Below are 17,662 nucleotides of genomic sequence, written 5' to 3'. Positions count from 1 at the left end.
TTTGGTTCACTGGGAGCTTCTGTGATATTATTAGTGGTATGGAAACTGGTCCAATGACTTTGGAAAACAATTGGCATTGACTCTTATCATTGCATAATGTACTCATATAATACTCACATGATTCTCTACACTTCTACTCTTAGGTATATTTTCTAGAGTCTTACACATGTGCACCAGAACACATATAAAAGAATACAGACATTAGCAATGTGTCCAATAGCTACATATATACACGAGACATAGGCAAACGGAAGTAATTCAATACACTTCATTCTGAACAAACGGTACTTCCCCTTTAATTATAAACATTTCCCCTCACTGGTCATAAAGGCTAGTGGTCACATATTCACCTGATTGGTCAGAAGTATGATAAGAAAAGCCTAATCCATCCTAAAGAGCAGAATTTCTTTGCCCAATAAACAATTCATTGTGTGTGTGTGTGTGTGTGTGTGTGTGTGTGGATGTATATATATATATATATATATCAATGTACAGATGTACACCAACTTCAATATAGATACACCAAAAATAAATAAGACAAGCAAACAAGAAAAAAAAATACGAAACAGCAACAATCCAGATGTCTACTGCTAAGACAATAAATAAATTCATACAATGAAATATTACTCAGCAGTGAAATAAATGTACAACTACACACAACAATAAATAAATTTTAAAAGACCATAATGAGCAAAAAAAGCAGATCTCAGACTATATATGCCACCATTTTTATAAAACTTAAAAAAAAAAGGAAAATTAAACAGCATATTACTTAAAGATCCATGGATTAAAACCAGTGTTATTAAAAAGTAAATGATAAAAAAATTGAAGAGTGATTGGGGGGTCAGGGAGAGCAGTAAGAGCAGAGGTACAGGCAAGAGGTATATGCTAATAGATGCAACCTTATTAGTAAAGCTCTAGTTCCATGTTGGCTGGTAGATCATTTTAATATTATGCTTTATAATATTAATATATTCCTGTTTGCATAATAAAAAATAAGCGCCACATTGTGGCAAATTAGAGTTTTACTTTGATAAGAATATTAGTTAGGTATGCATCTTAAGTTGCACCCATGAACAAATGTTAATTGCTGGGCAACAGATTTTCCTAACTCTCCTTTTTAAAAAAAAGCAAAGGAGTATATAAAGAGATACACTCCAAAGAACTGGGAAGCAGACGTATAGATAAAAACTTAGAGCTTGGTCAACCAAAAAATGAGCCTAATTCTTATCTATCATCAATCTGGTCTCAAAACTAGTATAAATGCTAGCTTAATTACCGCAAATTTGCAGAACTCTCTTATGGGAGATGGTCATTTTGCAACAAATTACTTAACACGAGAAATAGGCAAACGGAAGTAATTCAATATACTTCATTCTGAACAAACAGTATTTCCCCTTTAATTATAAACATTTCCCCTCATTGGTATATAGGCTAGTGGTCACATATTCACCTGATTGGCAGAAAAGCCTAATGCACATTAAAGAACAGAATTTTTTTGCCCAAAAAACAACTCCTTATATTTACTATGTAGTACTTTTATCTGACAAAACCCAGGGTAATTCAATTTTCTCCACAACCCTGCATTAAACATAGGGTACATATTATCAAGCAACACCTACCTCATGCAGTAAAATATTTTTAAAAGTTTAAAAATAAGTTAGAAATATTTATTGAGTACCTATAATATAAAAGGTAGTTTATAAGATGCTTCTCAGCATTTTATGCAATACAGATTGAAAATCTTAGCTATGTGCTGCATTCTTGTTAAACACAAACAAATACAATAATCTGGTTAAAAGGCATCTTGCACTAATTCTTTTTCAAAAGAAAAGTCACTTGTCTTGATACATACATAGTGTACGTGTGTGTGTGTGTGTGTGTGTGTGTGTGTGTATCACGGCAATTCTTTCTCTTGGCTTAGATAACTATTAAATGATATGCGTGAACATTACTTAACAGGCTGCACAATACTTAACAGGCTGAGGAAGCTGGGGTGGGGACAACAGCCTATTTGTTAACAACATGCGTCCTTTAGATGGACTGTTGCATCATTTTATACAGGAAACAAACAAAAACTAAATGAGGTATTGATAGAAAGAATAAATATTTACTAGAATACACTGGGCACTAAACAAATGCTTAGTATATAAATGCTTCTTTGAATCTCTATTTTAAAATTACTTCCAGGGCACCTGAGTGGCTCAATCGGTTGGGCGTCCGACTTCAGCGCAGATCATGATCTCACAATTCATGAGTTCGAGCCCTGCGTTGGGCTCTGTGCTGACAGCTCAGAGCCTGGAGCCTGTTTCAGATTATGTGACTCCCTCTCTCTCTGACCCTCCCCAACTCATGCTCTGTTTCTGTCTCTCTCAAAACCAAATAAACATTAATTTTTTTAATTACTTCCAATATTTCCTTGTATTTGTTCAATGAAATATAAAATATATGTCCCCATATATACTTTATTTCTCTATTTCCTATTCCCCCCTTATTGTTTTTTTTTTTTAATTTATATTCTTTTAAAAGCCATTCCCGATTATTAATGGCCAATGTCATACTTCTAAAATATATGTATTGATCCCTCTTCAAGAAATATGTATATATCCATTTTTTATTTGACATCTCCATTTGACATCTATAAATTGTTTATTTGACATCTCAGATTTAACATGTCAATAACTGAGTCCCTGTTCTTCCTAATCTCAGATAATATCAACTCCATTCTTTTAACTGTTCAGGCCAAAAACCTGGCTGCCATCCTAAATGCCTCTCCTCTTCTCATGGGCCCCACCCAATTTATCAGCAAATCCTGTAGGCTTTGCCTTGGAAATATCTAGAATCCAACTACTCACTGCCCCCATTCAAATCACCATCATTTCTCCTGGATTATTACAATAGCTTCCTAACTGGCTTCCCTGCTTCTGTTTGTAATGCCTTTTGGCCTATTCAACACAACTGCCAAAATGATTCTGTGAAAATGCTTTACTGAGTCAGTCCTTTGCTCAAAAGTGTGCAGCAGTTCCCCACTCTGACCTCACTTCCTGTGACTCTCCCTCGTTCACCCACAGGGGCTTTGACTAGAATACTCTTCTCCCCAAAGAGCTGTACACTGGCTCTCACACCATCTCCACCTTTATTTGAAAGTCATCTTCTAGGCAACACCTTCTCTGGACACAATCTACAATTTCATACACCCCTGCCCCAGACCTTCCATGTTCCCTTCTCCGGTTCAGTTTTTACTCAGTACTGCTCGTAAGATATCATGAAGTTGAACTGCTTTACACTGTTTATCTCATCAATTAAACGTAAGCTTCAAGAGGGCAGCAATCTTTCCCCTTTTTGCTCACTGCTCTTAGGACAGAGAATAAATGGAATACAGTAGATACTCAATAAACATATATCGAATGAATCAAAGCGTGACTGTCTATATTTTGTGATCTCATGAGGAAGGCTGAAGAAATTAACAAAACTGTGACCTTCCCTAGCTGTGTCATCCACTTCAGGAGCCCTCTCAAAGACACACGTCCCCTTACCTTACTTGCTGGCAGAACACTCACCCTCTTCCTCTTAGGTGAATCCTGATTAGGTCAAGCCACTTAGATAAGTAATGTTTACTATGCCAATCAGGGGTTGAAGCACAGGCATATGATGCAATTATGGCCAATGAAGTTTACTTGGAAATGTTTTTCTCACTTAAAAAAAAAAAAAGTAGGGGGCGCCTGGGTGGCTCAGTCGGTTGGGCGGCCGACTTCGGCTCAGGTCATGATCTCGTGGTCCGTGAGTTTGAGCCCCGCGTCGGGCTCTGTGCTGACAGCTCAGAGCCTGGAGCCTGTTTCGGATTCTGTGTCTCCCTCTCTCTGACTATCCCCCATTCATGCTCTGTCTCTCTCTCTCTATCTCAAAAATAAATAAACGTTAAAAAAAAATTAATTTCTTTAAAAAAAAAAAGTAGCATGGAAAAATGTCCATCTTAACCAAAGTTTGCCAAAACACTCAAGGCAACAGTATAGAAAAATGGAAAATACCATGTGGGTTCCTGATAACACCACTATGACAATTAATTACCCACCTGTTCATGTTGGGTAGGATGATATATCCCCTACTGTTTAAGTTATTTTGGTAATGTCTTCTATTACTTATATTTTAATTAACACAAAAAAAATTTCAAATAGGGGGCCCCTGGGTGGCTCAGTCGGTTGAGCGTCCGACTTCGGCTCAGGTCATGATCTCGCGGTCTGTGAGTTCGAGCCCCGCGTCGGGCTCTGGGCTGACAGCTCAGAGCCTGGAGCCTGCTTCATATTCTGGGTCTCCCTCTCTCTCTCTCTGCCCTCTCCCGCTCATGCTGTCTCTGTCTCTCAAAAATAAATAAACACTAAAAAAAAAAATTACAAATAGTCACACGGTTTCCTGCAGTGTGTTAAGTCAAACTAAAATGAAGATGGATGTCAGGTGCCCCCCCCTTTCTATTAAGCTGCATGCCTTACAGAACATGTCATATGACAATAAAACAAGATCTCCCAACGTGAGTCATATTTTCTCACAGGAATTAATTTATAAACAGTGTGTTCTTAATTAAGAGTTGAAAATAAACATATGACCAAAGCAAAGGCAATCCAAATATAGAGCTTTGAAATAATCTAAATAGTAAAATGTGCTCTAAACCACCATATGCCTAACAAGGATCTGCAGAACTGTCAGTACTTATCCAAAGGAAGGAAGAAGGGGAAGGAGGGAGAGAGGATGGTAGGTGGTAAGAGGGAGGTGGAAGGTCCCAAGGCCAAACAAAATCAGGACATGATGGATTAAACATAAATAACTACACTTCCTTTGTGTGTGTATACACACTGGAAATTTAGCTTTCTAGTTGATCTCACATGTTCCCCTTCCTCTTTGAAGTAATTCTAGGTTGGAAGGGAAGAGAGGTTGTGGGTCAGTAATGGTTTTTGTCAAAGGGCTAACAGTCATCAGGTTTTGATTTTTACCTCAAAGCCAAACCGTTAGTAACAAAATCAAAGCTTTATCTATCCGAAACTCTAACTTTGAGTTCTCACTGTAAGAACCTACCAAACTACAGTGTTTCCTCATAAAAGTCTTATAAACTTAGAAAATTTCTACACCTGTAAAACCCCTATGCTATTAAATAACTCACTTTAGACATCATGGGCCCCAAATAGAAGATATAAAAAATTAACTTCATACAGGATAAACTTAACTCTACCCTTAATATAATACCTATAATATATGGTAGGTATTTACTTACCAATCTTTTATTAGCTGTCAAACTGAAAATTTACTGATTTACGGCTCTTAAAAAAATTATTGAAAGATGCTGGGAAAAGCAGAAATTTCCTTTAAAATCTTCTCAGCATACACTACAACAGTAAAAAAAGCAATCAAAATTATTCTGCTGGTAAAACCAAAAAGTATTCACGAATCAATTTAACTGAGGACGTTAGTCCCGACAGTATATCTGATCATGGTAAGGCTGAGTATCTATTGGCAATCCTGCCTCATCCTGCTCTACCCTGCTTCTCCTTTGGGTTACTCTCAGGCAATGAAGAGGAAGGAAAGCAGAAACATGAATAAAAACTGGATTAAAAGTAGAGAGCCATGGAGTTATCCAAAACAATGGATGCTATCTTAGTCCAGTCAGGCTGCTAACATGGAATACCATGGACTGGGTTGCTTATAAATGACAAACATTTATTTCTCACAGTTTTGGAGGTTGGTAAGTCTAGGATCCCCATGCATGCAGCTGCAGCATCTGGTGAGAATCTAGCTTTCTAACTCATAAATGGCCATCTTTTCACTATACCTAAAGTGGCAGAAAGGGAAAGGGATCTCCTTCAGGCCTTTTTTATATGGGAGCTCATCCCACTGTGAGGGCTTTACCTTCATGACCTAATCACTCCCAAAGGCACCACCTCCCAATACCATCTCCTTGGGGGTTAGGATTTCAACATACGAATTTTTAGAAGAAAATAAACATTTAGACTATAGCAGATGATATTTTAAAATCTGTTTTTCCAAATACGAATTGTTATTTTGAGTATAGGAGATTCAAAACATTTTAGTGTTTTATCTTAATTTAAGTCAACTAGATAAGCATTATACAAACGAAAAAAAATGTATTAATTCCAAAATTCCAACATTAACTATTACATCAAAAAAAAATTCAGAATTTTATTTCTCACAAGTACTCAAGGCCATGCCCAAAAGGGTATCTATGGACTCACAAGAAAAACTAAAACTTACTGTGCACAGTATGTGCCAAGAATGACATTAAGTGCTTTCTATGGCTTCATTCTTTCTTTTTTCTTTTAATTTTTGAGAGACAGAGAAAGACAAAGCACAAGTGGGGGAGGGGCAGAGATAGAAGGAGACACAGAAACAGAAGCAGGCTCCAGGCTCTGAGCTGTCAGCACAGAGCGCGATTCGGGGCTCGAACTCACAAACTGTAAGATCATGACCTGAGCCGAAGTCAGATGCTTAACCGACTGAGGCACCCCTATGATTTAATTCTTTCAATTCTCAAAACAATGCTATAAAATTATCCCCATTTTACAGATGAGAACATTGAGCCTTAGGAGGTAAGATGATTAGTCAAAGCCAACAAAGTAAGTGGCAGAGTTAGGATTCACACTTGTTCAAAACCACCACACCATAGTGTCTCAATGCTTGTCAAATTCAATCTATTACCTATAAATATTGCTTTGAGTCTAATGTGGCTTCCTTAAGATTTTTAGGAAACCTCAAATATATTTCTATACTTTAATGCCTCTCAATAGGGAATGCAATTTTTTTAATGAAGTTTCTACTTTTTTAAAAACAATTTTTTTAAATGTTTATTCACTTTTTGAGAGAGAGAGAGAGACAGCACAAGCAGGGGCGGGGCAGAGAGGGAGACACAGAATCCAAAGCAGGCTCCAGGCTCTGAGCTGTCAGCACAGAGCCCGACGTGGGGCTCAAACCCACAAACCGTGAGATCATGACCTGAGCTGAAGTCTGGCGCTTAACCAACTGAGCCACCCAAGCGCCCCAAAGCTTTCTACTTTAATTCCAGTATAGTCAATATCCAGTGTTACAGTTTCAGGTGTACAATATAGTGATTCAACAATTCTACACATTACTCAGTGCTAGTCCTGGTAAGCGTACTTTTAGGAATGCAAGCTTTTAAATTTTTTTTTTCAACGTTTATTTATTTTTGGGACAGAGAGAGACAGAGCATGAACGGGGGAGGGGCAGAGAGAGAGGGAGACACAGAATCACAGGTTCTGAGCCATCAGCCCAGAGCCCGACGCAGGGCTCGAACTCACGGACCGCGAGATCGCGACCTGGCTGAAGTCGGACGCTTAACCGACTGCGCCACCCAGGCGCCCCGAGGAATGCAAGCTTTTAAAACAACTACTTGGAGGGTTAACTCCCAGCCATTATAATTAACTTTTATTAACTGGTTGGCAAGTGAATGCCAGTTTTTGACAATTATACTAAGTCATACATTAACTCACTTAATCATTATCTATAAAATAGATACTATTCAACCTTACAGCTGAAGAAGGTAAGGCTCAGAGCAGTGGAATGACTTGTCCAAAGTCACACCACAGCTAAGGAGCAGGCCCGGGATTCAAATTCAGGTCAGTGTGCTTTTATAATCCATTTCACAAACCGCTACTGGAGTAAGCCTCCACAGTGTCAGACCAATCACCTTGGTCAACCCATCTCCTGACCATTTCATGAAAGACTAACAGTCTGTTTTTAAATCACTGGTCAAATTTTCTGCACCTAGAGCAAATACACCTAGAACAAGCTGCACCTAGAACAAATACAATTACTAGTCCTTGCTGCCCCCATGAGCCTCTTTAAATAAAAATACATCTTTAGGGTAGTCTGGCTTCTGGCAATGTATTTAAACAAATTCATCGGGGCGCCTGGGTGGCGCAGTCGGTTAAGCGTCCGACTTCAGCCAGGTCACGATCTCGCGGTCCGTGAGTTCGAGCCCCGCGTCAGGCTCTGGGCTGATGGCTCGGAGCCTGGAGCCTGTTTCCGATTCTGTGTCTCCCTCTCTCTCTGCCCCTCCCCCGTTCATGCTCTGTCTCTCTCTGTCCCAAAAATAAATAAACGTTGAAAAAAAATTAAAAAAAAAAATAAAAATAAACAAATTCACCAAATATATTGCTTTTGTTACTACCATGGCACAAGCATTCTGAATTTTCCTTACTGGAATAAAGCCTATTAAGTCTTTTTGCAGGAAAATCTCTAGGACTTTTGTAAATACCAAAAAACCTGAGGAAATGTTGATCCTTTAAAATAAATCTTGACCTAGTAAGAACTGGCACCAGGCCTTTTATTTTCTTGCAGTCAGCAAAACTGCAAACCTATAAAAATTCAAATAGTAGTTCAGGGCATGCATTTTGAAGCACCTGCATATGTGGTGAGTCACTTTACAAACTCATACTTTATACTGAAAACTTTCTTCACTTGAGTATGGAGGCAGAAATCACTTTGAAAACCCAGAACTGCTGTACAATGAAAGAAAAAGCAAGTCCATTTGAGGTTTTACTACTTGTTTCCCCTGACAACTGTCTTCCCTAGAGGGAAAAAAAAAAAAAAAAAAGTATTACTATTGGCTCCTATGCACCTTGCTTGATAGTTCAAACACATTTGGAAGCTGCTATTTCTAACCCTGTATTAATACAGGTCTTTGGAAAAATCAACTGAAGGCCAATTTAATCAGCCAACAAAAATAAGCAAGTGTGTATGGGGAGAGCAGGGTTGAAGGAAGTAGAGAGAACTGGGTCAGTAGGTGGCAGATGGTAACTGGTTTAAACTTGAAAGGAGTTCAAATGCGTGGAGCAGGGTTTGTGAATACTCTTCAAGTGGAATAGAAGCAAAGAAAGAAAAATGCAAAATGTGTGGAACAGCGGTCTTTATTTAGAAGAGTGTGCTATTGTGTAAAACAGCAATCATCAACAGTCATCACCTATTTTATTTCTTCTGGAACATAATTAACACTATTGCGAGTACAACACTATCCTTCGAGAACATTACACTGGTGACAACAAATTTTATTTCCTCATTTGCTCTGCATAATATTCCTTTGATGAGGTTATAGCTCAGGTTACAGATTAGGAAACTGAGGCTCGGGTGAAATGATTTGTTAACAGTCTGTTTGGTAAGCTATGGTTCAAATATAAATCTTATGACTCTAAAGACCAGCATTTTCCATGTCACTGTGTGAAACTGTGGCCATAATAGTGGTTACTCTTAGTATCTGCACAGTAGGTAAAAGAGAAACGCAGCTGGTCCTTGAACAGCATGGGTTTGAACTGTGCAGGTACACTCTCTTTCAATAGATATATTGGAAATTTTTTTGGAGATCTGCAACATTTTGAAAAAAAAAAAAACAGATGAACCAATGTAAGCTAGAAATACCAAAAACTTTAAGAAAAAGTTAAGTATTATTGTAAGACTACAGTATATAATACACATAAAATATGTGTTTACAAAATATGTGTTAAGTATGTGTTAATAAAATGTTTATGTTGTCAGTAAGGCTTCTGATAAACAGTAGGCTATTAGGAGTTAAGTTTGGGGGTAGTCAAAAGTTACAGATTTTCAACTGTGCCAGGGATCAGTCCCCTTAACCCCCATGTTGTTCAAGGGTCAACTGTATATCCTTTGGGTGTGTATGTATATGTGTATGTGTGTGTGTGTGTGTGTGTGTATATACATATGTATATACACACACATATATGTGTGTGTATATACATATATATACACATATATGTGTGTGTATATATATGTATATGTATATATATGTGTATGTGTATATATATATATATATATATATATATATATATATATATAAAACAAAGAAACAAAACAACTACTGCTGCTTTCTCTCAAGTTACACTATTGCGAAAGACTTAAAAGCTAAGTAAATAGCATTCTGTGGTCACCAGACTAGGTTTAAATTGTAACTTTCCAAGAAATACTGTTCCCCCTTAAGAGAAACTCATGGGAGTACTTAATGAAATGAAAGTATTATTTATCCATTTCTTATTTACTGAAATTACTATGAAAATAGTAAATCAGCACAAATTCAATATTAATACAAACTCTATGCACATATTTTTAACACATATGTCAAAGTAACATTAATAACATTCATGGTCAGGTTATATCCATTTCAATTAGGATAAACACTTAGACTTCTTTCTGAATTTTTGTCTGTATCATAAAATAAAACCAAAGGATCAAATTTTTAGTCACCATTAAAAAATTGAAAAGGCTAAATATTTTCTACTATGACCTAGGTAATAAAACAAGGGCTCTCTGTAATGACCACCTAAAATACGCCTGGGCGGCCTATAAGGTTAACTTCCCAAACCTGCTTAGTTGCCAACAGAACAGTTTACAAATTGCACATCATACTTTGTCACGAGTAAGGAAGACTTAGAAACCGCAGTCATTGCTTCCTCCTTACAAATTCAGTCTCTGTTACCAATTCGTGTCACCAACATCTGAGCACTTAAACGCAAAAGAACATACAGGCTCACATTTTCAGGGTCTACGGATGATCACAGTATTGATGCCTCAAGATGCTGGTTCTATGAAACTTGTTTCCTCCCTCAACCTCAACCTCTCTTCTTCTTTGAACTAATTCACAGTTATAACCCAGATATACACAATACCCAGATTTGTTTTTAAGAAAAAAAAATCTCCAAAAATCAGAAACTCACTCCAATCCTACATACTGTTCTTAGTACAAGAACTATACCCCAATTAAATTTTAAAAAGAATTCACGATCCCAAATTCAGTCTCGTTTAGAACCTGCACTAGCCAGGTAAGCTATTTAATTTTAAATACTCCTAGGAAATAGAATTGACAGGGATGGGGTCACCTTTGAGAAATTTATGGAAATCTATGAGATGATGCCCTTCAAAAAATGTATTTTACTCCATGTAATTCAAACATACGATGAATTAAGGATCAATTTTGGAAAGGTGTTAACAAAACTTTTAAATCCATTCATCTCTGAAACTGTTGCATTTCACACAGGTAATTTATTACTTTCACCACAGGCCTATTTTCTTTCTTGTTTCAGATGAATAGTAAAGAGACTTATTATAGTAAACATTCAGCTAACACATTAAATCAATCTTGCCATTATTCAGGTAAGAAACAAAACAACATTCTATATGTTTTACATAAAAACAAAGAAACTTATGTAGTCAACAAGATACAGTTTGAGTCCTTTCATGAACACTTAGCCCACACTTTGGAACCTACAAATTTTTTTTTTTTTTAATGTTTATTTACTTTTTTGAGACAGAGAGAGACAGAGCATGAATGGGGGAGGGTCAGAGAGAGAGAGGGAGACACAGAATCTGAAACAGGCTCCAGGCTCTGAGTGGTCAGCACAGAGACTGACGCGGCTCAAACCCACGGACCACGAGATCATGCCCTGAGCCGAAGTCGGACGCTTAACCGACTGAGCCACCCAGGCGCCCCAGAACCTACAAATTTCTAACACACATGCCATCATGTCACCTTCACACAGAAAACTGTTGCACAGTAAGTTCAAGTGACTTGCGTCACATAACATGGGATGAGTTTTTATCCTTTTCTTATTTCTAGAGCTCCGGGATACACCCTGGAGGAGTTATTTCAACAACATTTTGATTGATAACCATATATATATATATATATATATATATGGCAGAAAGCTGAGTGCTTTACCCATCACAACTTTATAAAAGACATGGTCCCTTCCCCTTAGAAGTTTACAGTCTTTCAGAAGAGATGAATAAAATAAATGCAGTGTGAATGGTACTCATCAACCAAGGGAGAGTGTAAGAGGGCACTTCGGTGTGATTACTCAAATCACAGAATGGGGAGCGTTCTGGTAAAAGAAAATGAGCGGTGATCACAAGACACTGATGATGAAGACTGAGAAACCAGTGTGGCCATCTAAGAAATGTGCACTTTAACATCTTTAAGGATAAGGCAAATGGAATATGATGCTGAGAAGTAGGAGCCAGGTAAAAATAGGACTTGGCCTTTTTCTTATAGGCAAAGGTCTTTGTTTAGAGTTATGATACTTCAGAAAGATTTACCGTCTTATAGTACATACAATGTGAATAATAAAAACTAAATGGCAAAAAAAAAAAAAAAAAAAAAAATAACAATTAAAAACATAAACAAAAAAAAAAAAAAAAAAAAAAAAGACCAGTTAGAAAGCTACTGCAGTAACAATCATGAAGTACTAATACTTGAATTTGGAAGATGACAGTGGAAAGAGAAAAAAATAAACCCAAACTCATAATTCTTCCTGTTCTGATGAAAATGATTACTGAAATAGTCATATATATCATGTGCTGATATATGAAGGCATAAAATAAAACCAAACATTTATTTTTTTAAAAAAATTTTTTTTTCAACGTTTATTTATTTTTGGGACAGAGAGAGACAGAGCATGGACGGGGGAGGGGCAGAGAGAGAGGGAGACACAGAATCGGAAACAGGCTCCAGGCTCTGAACCATCAGCCCAGAGCCCGACGCGGGGCTCGAACTCACGGACCGCGAGATCGTGACCTGGCTGAAGTCGGACACCTAACCGACTGCGCCACCCAGGCGCCCCATAAAACCAAACATTTATAAACACACTTGCATGAAAACTTTGGTTAAATGATTGCATAAAGTTACCTATACTACAAAGGAAAAAACATTTATAATATCTGCTTTCAATATATTCTCAGGTAGCATATACAATTTCTTAATATAAGGCTTTGATTACATTTTTGTATTATTTTAAAAACATTTATTGTAGGTGGCCTAAAAATAAAACTTTCAACAACTACAATTAGAAAATATCTATATACAACGAAAGACAATCTATACTAGATAGAAATCACTTCTTAAAAACTATCAAGGTCTATTTGGTTCATACTAATCTTAAGATACCAAACTACGATGTATGTCTCTATATTTCACAAGAACAAAAAACGTATCTTATAAATATCCTTCTCTGATAACATTATTTTTATGATCCAAATGAAAAAATATACATGTAAATACCCAAAAGATAAATTACCTGGCCATAATTATAAACCCTACTTTTTGAAACCTCATAGTTACATGCTACCTTTCGTAGGTACATACGTATCAGTCTGAGAAATAAACTACTTTCAACTAATTCAAACTATCAAAATGTATTATTATATATACAACTGAAGATCTTTGTTTCCTCGTGCTTTAAATATTCCCTATCCCTAGAAAATTCCTAAGGCACATTTTCAGGATTGGAAAAAAGTGTATCTTCTCCATGCATTCAAGAAATATTTACTCAATAAATACTTACGAGCTCCTTCTAGATGCCTATCATTAAAAAACAATAATTTTTAAAGGTATAATTGATACACAAAAAGCTGTACAACTTGATGAGATTGGAGGTAAACACAGACTCATGAAATCACTGCCACAGTCAATGCCATAAATACATCCAACACCTTGAAAAGTTTCCTCCTGCCCTCTTTATTTTTTGTATGGTAAGAACACTTAACATAAGATCTACCTCTTTGCAATTTTTTAAATATAAAATACAGTATTGTTAACCATAGGTAGTATGCTGTACAGGTCTTTAGGATTTACACCTCTTGTGTAATTTAAAGTTTGTACTTTTGACCAAAACCTCAGTTTCCTCCTCCCAATTCCTGGTAAACACCATTCTATTCCCTGCTTCTATATGAGTCTGACTATTTTGGGTTCCTGATGTAAGTGAGGTCATGTTCTTCTGTCTAGCTTATTTCACCTAGGATAATGTCCTATAAGTTCATCATGTTGTCACAAATGACAGGATTTCCTTCTTTTTTAAGGTTGAATAATTCTATTATATGGAAATACCACATTTTCTTTATCCGTGTCTTGGCTATTGCCAATAGTGCTGCAGTGAGCCCCAAGAGTGCAGATACCTCTTCAAGATCCTAATTTCAATTTGTTTTGTTATATACCCAGAAGCAGGACTACTGGATCATATGGTTCCATAATCATTGTGTTCAATAGTGGCTATACCAACTGATGCCCAGCACCACTCTAGGTTCTTTCAGATATATTAGGGATGAACGACACAACATAAAAAGATTCCTGCCCTCAGGGAGCTTTCACTATAGAAGAGGAAAATAATCAGTAACCAATAATTTTTTAAAAATTAATTTCATGGTAGTCTTAAAGGTGGTTAAGTGTTGTGGAAAAAGAAAAGAAGTAAAAAAGGCAAGAGGGGAGGCTTCCATCTTGAGTGGTTACCAGGCTAGGCCTCATCAAGAAGATGCCACAGCCTTATCAGCTAATACAAGAACTTTAATTTTACTACTACTAAGATGAAGGCTTAAAAGCAGAGGAATGATTTTCTTTTTCAAAAAGTGGCCAGGGGACCCTGGGTGGCTCAGTCGGTTAAGTGTCTGACTCTTGGTTTGGGCTCGGGTCATGATCTCACAGTTGGGGAGTTCAAGCCCTGCACAGGGCTTTGTGCTGACAGTAAGGAGCCTGCTTGGGATTCTGTCTCTCTGTCCCTCCCCTACTCATGTTCTCTCTCTCTCAAAATAAATAAATACTTTTTCTAAAAAAAGTAGCCAATAATATATAATGTTAGAACTGGGTGTCGGGGCACCTGGATGGCTCAGTTGGTTAGGCGACTGATTTCAGCTCAGGTCATGATCTCACAGTTCGAACACCACATCAGGCTCTGTGCTGACAGCTCGGAGCCTGGAGCCTGCTTCAGATTCTGTGTCTTCCCTCTCTCTACTCCTCCCCTGCGCACGCTCTGTGTCTCTCTGTCTCTCAATAGTAAATAAATGTTAAAAAAAAAATTTTTTTTTAAAGAACTGGGTGTCAAAAAAAATAGATTTCGTTAAAAAGGAAGAAGTAGTACTATATATTAAAAAGGAAAAAAAAAGTGAGTAGGACTATAAAACAACTACCACAGATCTAGAGCCCAAAGTAACAGCTAACATACAGTTATAGCAAGTATTAATCCAGGAGCTTTATCCCCCATGACAACACCGCGTGTTACCATGTTCAAAGGTCAATACTACCTTATCCACATTCTGAATTACATTCTGAAGTCTGAACACTAAAAAAGCTTAAAACAAGCCAAATTGGTGGTAAAATCTGATCTAAGTTCATATAAGATAGCATATAGATCTTGATTTATCCTACTTGGCAAATATATACATGAAGAAACATTACCCCCAAAATCTAGGTAACCTTTAAATATCCTAATTAATGAAAAGTCATAGATACATCTATATGTATACATATAACCATTTGTTCTTAACTGCCCTATTTTATGCAGGAGATAGAGGAGTTACATCATTCAGTTTGTCACAAAAACCAGCCATGCTTTTACCAAATGGACAAAAAGGGGGGCGCCTGGGTAGCTCAGTCGGTTGAGCATCCAACTTTGGCTCAGGTCATGATCTCATGGCTGGTGAGTTCGAGCCTCACGTAGGGCTCTGTGCTGACAGCTCGGAGCCTGGAGCCTGCTTCCGATTCTGTGTCTCCCTCTCTCTCTGCCCCTAACCCACTCGCATTCTGTCTCTGTCTCTCTCAAAAATAGATAAACAAAAAAAAATTAAAAAAAGGAAAAACAGGAACATACAAAAGAATAAAATTCTATTCAGCATATAACCTAGAGTAAGGTGGAAAATATGAGTCTGCTATTACAGATTTTGAATTGTACAGTATAAAGGTAGTGTATTTTTCATACATGTGCCCCAACCATTGACTAACTGCTTTATCTGATGTTCAACAAACGGAAACGTTACTTATTTCAACACCGAAGGAAAACCAGGCTGTTTGAGACCCACTAAAAAGATGGTATATTAGCTTTCAACATGGCATCTTTCTACCGGATTTTAAAGGATACTTTTAATTAGATATGAATTTGGCAAACACATGGTCTTTAAAAAACTCAAGATATAAATAGCTATGATGTCCAATATGATAGACATGTGGCTACTGAGCATTTGAAAAGTGACTAGTTTGCCTTTTTAAAACTTTTTTTATTTTTATTTCATTTTTTAAAATGTTTATTTATTGGAATGCCTGGGTGGCTCAGTGGGTTATGCGTCCAACTTTGGTTCAGGTCATGATCTTATGGTTCATGAGTTCAGGCCCCGTGTCGGGCTCTGCTGACAGCTTAGAGATGGAGCCTACTTCGGATTCTGTGTCTCCCTCTCTTTCTCTGACCCTCCCCTGCTCGCACACTGTTTCTCTCTCTTTCAAAAATAAATAAAGATTAAATTATTTATTTATTTATTTACTTACTTATTTATATGCTTGTAGCCAGAATTACTATCAAATTCCACTCACTGAGCCGGAGATCCTTGTGGTGTTAACAAAAGATTTCCCCCTCCTACAGCACACTATATACACCTGTAAGTTCATCTGCCAGCCAGTGGCCTCAACTCCAAGCTCTAACAATGTGCAGGAAAAGTGACTAGTTTGAATTGAGATGTGCTATAAATGAAAATATACACTGAATTTCAAAAACTTACTGTGAGAAAATGAATGTAAAATATCTCAGAATTTTATGTTAATTATGCAATGAAATGATAGTATTTTACTGATGGGGGTTAAATAAAATATTTCATTGATTGATTAGTTCCTTTTTCCTCTTTTAATGTGCCTAGGGAAAAATTTCAAATTACATGTGTAGCTTACACTATACTTTTTTTTTAATTTATTTTTAATGTTTTTATTTACTTTTGAAGGAGAAAAAGACAGAACATGAGCAGGGGAGGAGCAGAGAGCAAGGAAGACACAGAATTCAAAGCAGGCTCCAGGCTCTAAGCTGTCAGCACAGAGTCAGATGTGGGGCTCAGACTCACGAACTGTGAGATCATGACCTGAGCCAAAGCCGGACACTTAACCGAATGAGCCACCCAGGCGCCCTTCTTCTGTGTGAATTTCTACTCAATGAACAGCACTGTTCTATAGTAAGACTGAGAAAAAGATGGACATAAAATTTCTCAAGTCCTTATGTTCCAGAATAAATAATTTCACGTTAGATATCCAAAAAGATTAACACAACATGGATAAAGTTAGCAAGATATATTTATCAGAAATGCTAAAGCAAATTATTTTGTAACTCAAGGGTATATTATTTTAGATATTCAAGAGGTATCCAAAAATCCAGGAATAAAATAAAAGCCCTACGTATGAAATGTCTAACTTATTTTAAAATCAACGTTCAGTACTTCTACACTAGTAAGTATATATAAGGGTTCTGTGTCTTATTTTCCTTCCCTAGGGTTAGGACAGACCTCAGTTTCAGTGACTAAATATATACCATAATGGCATCAGAAAACGGGCAATTTATTTTTAATGGACAGAAAAATTTCATACCTCCTAAAAAACAACTTTAGATTTTACTTAAAGTTGGAAAAAATTAAGTCCATTTCATAGTAAGATCTATCATTAAGAAAAGATACACTGATAGACATTTCCCAAATATCCTTAAAAGCACTCCAAGTAGGGGCGCCTGGGTGGCGCAGTCGGTTAAGCGTCCGACTTCAGCCAGGTCACGATCTCGCGGTCCGTGAGTTCGAGCCCCGCGTCGGGCTCTGGGCTGATGGCTCAGAGCCTGGAGCCTGTTTC

At 37.1% G+C, this 17,662-nt stretch overlaps 1 protein-coding gene and 1 non-coding gene across 2 annotated transcripts in view; both read right to left on the bottom strand.

The window, feature by feature from the left end:
• The window catches only part of NRIP1 (nuclear receptor interacting protein 1), a 101,693-nt gene that overhangs the window by 60,892 nt on the left and 23,139 nt on the right, over positions 1–17,662 (bottom strand). The gene's annotated exons all lie outside the window — the stretch shown is intronic.
• Positions 16,341–16,494, bottom strand: LOC121036554 (small nucleolar RNA SNORA62/SNORA6 family). The gene has a single exon (XR_005793386.1). It is a non-coding gene; the product is annotated as a small nucleolar RNA SNORA62/SNORA6 family (small nucleolar RNA).

The sequence above is a fragment of the Herpailurus yagouaroundi genome, unplaced genomic scaffold (genome assembly GCF_014898765.1).
Source record: "Herpailurus yagouaroundi ecotype Mexico unplaced genomic scaffold, PumYag 162, whole genome shotgun sequence".
NCBI classification, from domain to species: Eukaryota; Metazoa; Chordata; class Mammalia; order Carnivora; family Felidae; genus Herpailurus; species Herpailurus yagouaroundi.
The sequence above is the reverse complement of the archived record's forward strand: the minus strand, read 5'-3'. Positions and strand labels throughout refer to the sequence as shown.